We start from the raw sequence: 6,087 nt of genomic DNA, 5'->3' as shown, positions 1-6,087 counted from the left end.
AATGGCCAGCATTGTGAGGACATCACCAGCCTTAAAAATGCTTCTTACCACAGGCACAGAAAGGGGCCTCAAGCATAAATTTGCATTGTTCATGGCACACATGGGCAGTGTCCCCTGCACACAGCAAATTGCCTGCCGACCCCTGCTCCACCAAGGACCAAATGGCACCCCCAGGAGCCACCACTCATGACAAATTGCTTCCCAGCCACCATTCTACTTGGTGCCATTGTAACTGAGGCCCCATGGAGCAGGTGGACCCAACACCACACTCAGGGAGGGGATTGTTCATTGCTGCAGCTAATAAACACCTGCAGCTTCCACATCCATCACATCCTCACCACCATGTCTAGAAGTAACTCCAGCCACCCAGGGCAGAGGGCTTCCCCTGTGGGGAGCTTCAGAGGGTCTACTGGTCCTGAGGAAAAATGCACATTCCAAAGCAGGAAGCTTTGGGTTCCCAGGGTATTTATTCCCAGGCTTCCCAAGAGGAGAAAGAAGCTGCATTTAGGGCAGAGAGTGACACGCCTGGAGCAGGGGCTGCAGACCTGAATGATGCTGGCAGCTATGAGCTACAGGAACCTGCACTGAGCCCTGGGCATGTGAGCAGGGGATGCTGCTATCAGGACCAGCAATGACTCACATCATGGTCCAACACCCACCAGCTTCAGCAGGGCCAAGCTTTTGGAAATGAAAAAAAGAGAAAGAAACAATGCTCTGTGATTTTTCTGGGTCTTTTTATTTTCCAGCAAAGCAAGGTCCTGCAAACAAACTGTTGAGTGAGCTCAGCCAGCTCACGTTTATCTGTGCCCCCTCCAGTGCCATGGATTTGCTATCATCCCCTGCCACCACATAATCTGTCACACCACGCTCTGTCCCACTGCAATTTCACAGCTGCTCTGTCAGGGGGAAATCACAGCAATTCGGGCTTGTCTGAAAGCATTACAACTGCACTCTGCCTCTAAAGAGGACACTGGTTTGCACAGAGGGATTGGTTGTGGTCTGACCCTTACAGGCTGCAGAGCTCCCCAGTGACTCACTTGTCAGCAAGAAAAGGGCTTGGACAAACAAAGGATGTTGAGTCTGGGCACCTGGGGGTAGAAAACTGAGCCCTTCTCATGCCAAGTGCTCCCCTGAACTGGGGAGGGTGTGGGGCAACAGGTTATGAGGCAGGACCAGGTTTCAAAGCCTGTCCCTACCCCAGGTTTTCCCTGGATTGCTCAAAATAAATTTCAAAGGTATTTTTCTCTCAAAGGTGTGCAAGAGATGCTCTGCTGCTTCCCTCTGTGAGTGCTAAGTGCCTCAGCCCTTCACAAGTCCTGCACCTGTCCTTCAGCAGCGGTGCAGGCCCAGCCAAGCCTGTGTCCTGTCAGATGCCTCAGCACCTCAGGCCTCACACTCTCAAAAGCACTCATGGGCTTCCCTTCCAGCAGAATACAAAGGGGAGCAATGACAAAACATCCATCAAAGTCGGGCCCAGCACACACAGTTACACAGCAGCACAAAGTCTCAGATCTGGCAGCTGTCAGGAGCCAGCGGTGCAGTGGCTGGGATCCAGAGGAGAGGAGATGTGTTTGACTTGGCCAATATATGGCACAACATCCTGATTTCTCTGGTTTTATTTCAATGTTATATGCTTTTGTTTTCTTCTGTGCATCCTTTTGGATGCATCCCTCAGTTTCAGCAGAGAGGGGAATGTCTGGCTGCTGAAACAATCCCAATCATCTCGTGCCAGTCATGAGCATGCTGTGACAGTCAGGGCGCCTCCCGTGACCTCACAGTGTGCATGTAGAGGCAGAGGATGGGACAGAAAATGGCAAAAGGGGCTCAATATTTCCATCCACAGCATTATGGATCTGATTTTCTCTCACAGCCGAACAAAGCATCGATTTACAGAATAACAATTGGGCTGTGCTGAGTGCACTAGATTTTTCTGAGGTACCTTCCAGTGGAAGCTGTGTGGCACCTCAGCAGGTCACCTGTGCAAGGGCCTGTGGCATGAGCCTCTCTGCATGGCGAGTGCCCCAGGAGAGCCAGCACAGCCCAGGGACAGGAGGGAAGTACCCGTCCCCAAATGCTTTCTCCATTTCCAGTCCCCGGTACAGAATCACCCACGGGAACGGCTGCCAGGAGCATTTCGGGAGCCCGCGGATCCCAGCGCATCCCGGGACCCCCGTGTCGCTCCGCGCAGAGGCTCAAGTGCCATCTAGTGGCACCGGGACCCGAGGGACAGAGGAGCGTCCCCAGCCCCGGGCAGCGAGCCCTGCCCTGCCCACCGCCCCGCACGCCCCTTCCCAGCCGCTCTCCCCTCTCCTGCACAGAGAGACCCTTTGCCACCCCCACAGCCCCTTCCCCACCTTTGTGTGCCTCCTCCCCGATCTCCACCTTCCTTCTTTCTCCCGTTGTCTCACATTCCCCCGTTCCCCATCCATCCTCCCGTTCCTCCACGCCGGCTCCGGGGTCTGGCCGCCTCTCCCGGGGCTGTCACATCGAGCAGCAGGCTCCAGGGGCTGGCACTGCAAAGCCACGGAAGGACTCATCTCCTGCCAGGCTCACAAAGCAGGGAAATGGCTTTGGAGTGGGATTGTCCGCCCTGTTCACACTTCTGCGTGTCTCTGTTCTCACCCCCATGCCCTGTCCCCCCTGTGACACCCCCGAGGTGACTCCCCAGCACTGGGGCTGCACAGGAGCTGCAGCAGAAGCGCTGTTCGTCCCCCAGCAGCTCCCCAAGGTGGCGTCGGTGGGACCGTGTCAGTGGCAGGAGCCACGAGGGGGCTCCAGGAGCCCATCAGAGATGGGGGAGAACTGCCAGGAGCAGAGCCTGCATCTCCTGCAGGACTCACGAAAGATGTTAAAAACAGAGCTCACATTTCCTGGAGAATTAATCTTCTCCAGCATCCCAGGTGAAAGACAGCAGGGGAGACTAGGAGCAGGAGATCTGCCAGCACTTTGGTCCCTATCACACACAACATGACAAGCAGCAGTGCACACGTTGCAGTGTGCCCAGGCTGTGGTGTGGGCTGTGCTGGCCTCACCCAGAGAGCAGCAGGGTCTCAAACATTTGCAAGATACTGGTTTTCAGTGTATGACCATTTATTCCAGTCACAGATTCACCCCACAGTCGTATTCCTGTGGGTCCATGCTTATCCCTCGCATCTGTTTTATCCCTGTCTAATTCCACTCAGGGAATTAGATAATACTGGTATTATTTCAAGGAGGTGAATTTGACCCCAGCATTAAAGAAATGCTTTGGGCAACACTGCTGAGCTCAGTCCTTGATGAGCATCATGGACATGCAGAAGTAATTCCAAAAATGATCTCTCCAATATGGGACACATCAGTGAGAAAGCAGGTCCAGGCCTGTTTGCTGACCTGTCACAGTCTAACTCCCCTGTTCCACCAGCACCTGGGGAAGAAAACACTCCTTCCCAAAAACTCAGCATCCCCACTCTGGTCACTGCATGGTGACACCTCAGGTAATATTTTTCCAAGTGCCCCAGTGAGGTGGGACATGTCTCCACAGCCCTGGCATCCCTGGTAGCTGTGAGCCAGCTCTGGTAGAGAGCAGGTAACAGCACACATGAGACCTTGCCTGGACAGCACCAGATCCTCTCCTGGTGACCTTTATTGCCTTTACCCTTCATGGACACTTCACACAGCTGTGTCAGTGGCCAGGCCTGGCTATGATGAGCCCTCCTCTCTGTCAGATGGGAATAACACAGGAGAAGGCATTGCAGCCAGAACAGCTTCTGCACCACCTTCCCTTTGCAGATTCCCATATGCCTCCCCACCAGCAGACACTGCAGCACAGGGTTTATGTTGCTACAGAGGGCAACCGGGGCTGACCTTCTGTAACTCAGTGCAATTAGCCAGGCCAGCTCATCAGGGCTCCAAGAGGACTCATTTGGAGATCAGAGTCCCTTCCCAGAGGATTCAGCAGTGTAGCTGTTGGGGCTGGAGTTTGGAGCAGGAGGCTGCAGGTAATTTTAAGCACTTGGGTACAGCAGAATTGAAGTGGTGGCCATGCAGCCACTACCCGTCAACTTTCTTTAGCAGCCCACAATGTCTCAGGTAAGATTTGGCTGGAAAAAAACTGAGTCCTGAGCTGGTCAGCATGAGCTTTCAGGGAGATGTGATTCTGCACACCAAGGGGGTTGGGGGACAGGGACAAGCACTGGATCAAGGATTCAGCAGCCTAGCAGGGAAACCAGCTCAGAGGGCTGCTGATGGGTTCTGCAGTGTGCTGCTCCTTGGGCATCCTCTCCTGCCTTCCAGAGCCTACTCGGTCAGCATGGATGCTCTAAGCCCATGGTGCATCCACCAGCATGGTGCAAAACCCTGCAGAGCTTCTGGTACCACTTTACACTTCCCAGTCCAGCCTTGAAGTGTAAATATTGACTTTGACCCAAGGTGGTCTTGAAAGAATCATTGGCAGGCAAAGAAAATCTGACTTCAGAATTAATACTTCCCCTGAATTAGAGAAGCCATTCCGAAAAGCTATAGAAGAGTGCCGTGATGGAAAAATTAATGCATAAAGGACCCACCCTGCATAAGAGGCAGGGAAAAAATAGATCACAGTGTATTCAGGGCTCAGACAGGACCACACTTGCCTGCAAAAATAAATCCTTGCATTTGACACATTGCTTACATATTAATTAGTTTGATCAGCTTGCCTGGGTGTGTTAGCATGAGTGAGAGCTCATGTCTGTTTAGTGATAAGCTGTTAAAACTTTCCAAATAGAGCTAGAAATTATGGCAGACTGAGATCTTCCCTTTACTCAGGGCCTTTCTCCTCTTTTTATAGTGCTTTTCCACCCATATTTTTCTATTTTCTTTCACTGTGTCTCTTAGGTACCATTTCTTTCTCGGTGCAGAACCAGAGACTTGCGGGAATGAGAAAACAGCTTCTTCATGGGAAACCAAGAAACCATAACCTCCCAAAATACAAAGACAAGAAATGGAAAAAGACAATTTTACTTTTTTCACTCTATCCACTTCCCTCCCAGCTTCTCTAGGATTGCTGGAGGGGCAAAGCCTGTGCAGAGGCTGGAGGCACCATCGCCCCTTTAACGGGAGCGCCACAGCCTGACACTAGCGAGCCCGGGAGGGCCGGGAGCTGCTGCCCCGAGTGGTGCCAACACATCCCTGCTTCCCTGCCTCTTCCCTCCCTTGTTTTTGTGCGCCTTTCAGCGTGCCGCATGCGTATGCGTGCCTGCCAGTGGATATCTACGGGGTTCACATTAACCAGCTCAAGCTGAAGTTGGTAAACACCTATTAAAGTTTTGCTCCTTGTGCGTCCAAGGAGATTTCTGAATGAGGGAGTCGCTCGCATCCTTTGACGTCCTACGTGCCATTCCCTTATTTGCAGCCCGGATAGATCTTCTTCCCTCTTAGCTATGCAGACAGGGGAGTTTGGGTTGGTTTGTGCCTGGCATAGGGAGGGGAGATCAGTCTCCCGCGGCTTAGCGGGGGGTGTTCATGTTTTTACCTGTTTCCTGAACAGGAGGGAGTCAGGCTCAAAACACTGTGAAACTTTAGTGTTTAAAGTTTTCACTCCTGAGCAGAGTCCACTTCTAAAGCTGCTCTTTTGCCCTGGGAGAAAATACTGAATCTGGCAATTCCTCAGTTCTACAGGAGGATGCAAATTAGGGCTTGATTTTATTCAGACTGTCACAGCTCCAAAGTTTCTTGGAAGCCAGATCTCCATCCCAAACGCTGCTCGGCACTAAGCAGAGATGCTGAAAGCAATTCCCGAGGGCCGATCCCAGCGGCAGCACCACCACTAAAGCTATTTATCCCGGCACAGTTTTTTTTTTTCACACATTCTTGCCTTCTGTTTTTGCTGGAGCCTGAGACCCTATTGAGAGGCAAATTTTAGCCATCTGGCAAAGCAGGCTGTGAGGGGGGAGAAAAAAAAAGAGAGAGAGAGAGAGAGAGAGAAAACACAATGTGCATGGGCACACACACATACACAAAACTCTGGAGATTAGGGAAGACAAAAACGGCGCTGAATGCTGGAGCGCAGGGCAGCCCCGCGGCGGAGAGGAGGGAGCGGCGGGCGGGGAGGAGGGCTCGGCTGCGGGCAGGTCT

Source organism: Melospiza georgiana, chromosome 10, assembly GCF_028018845.1.
Source record: "Melospiza georgiana isolate bMelGeo1 chromosome 10, bMelGeo1.pri, whole genome shotgun sequence".
Taxonomy (NCBI): Eukaryota; Metazoa; Chordata; class Aves; order Passeriformes; family Passerellidae; genus Melospiza; species Melospiza georgiana.
Note: the sequence above shows the minus strand (reverse complement) of the source record.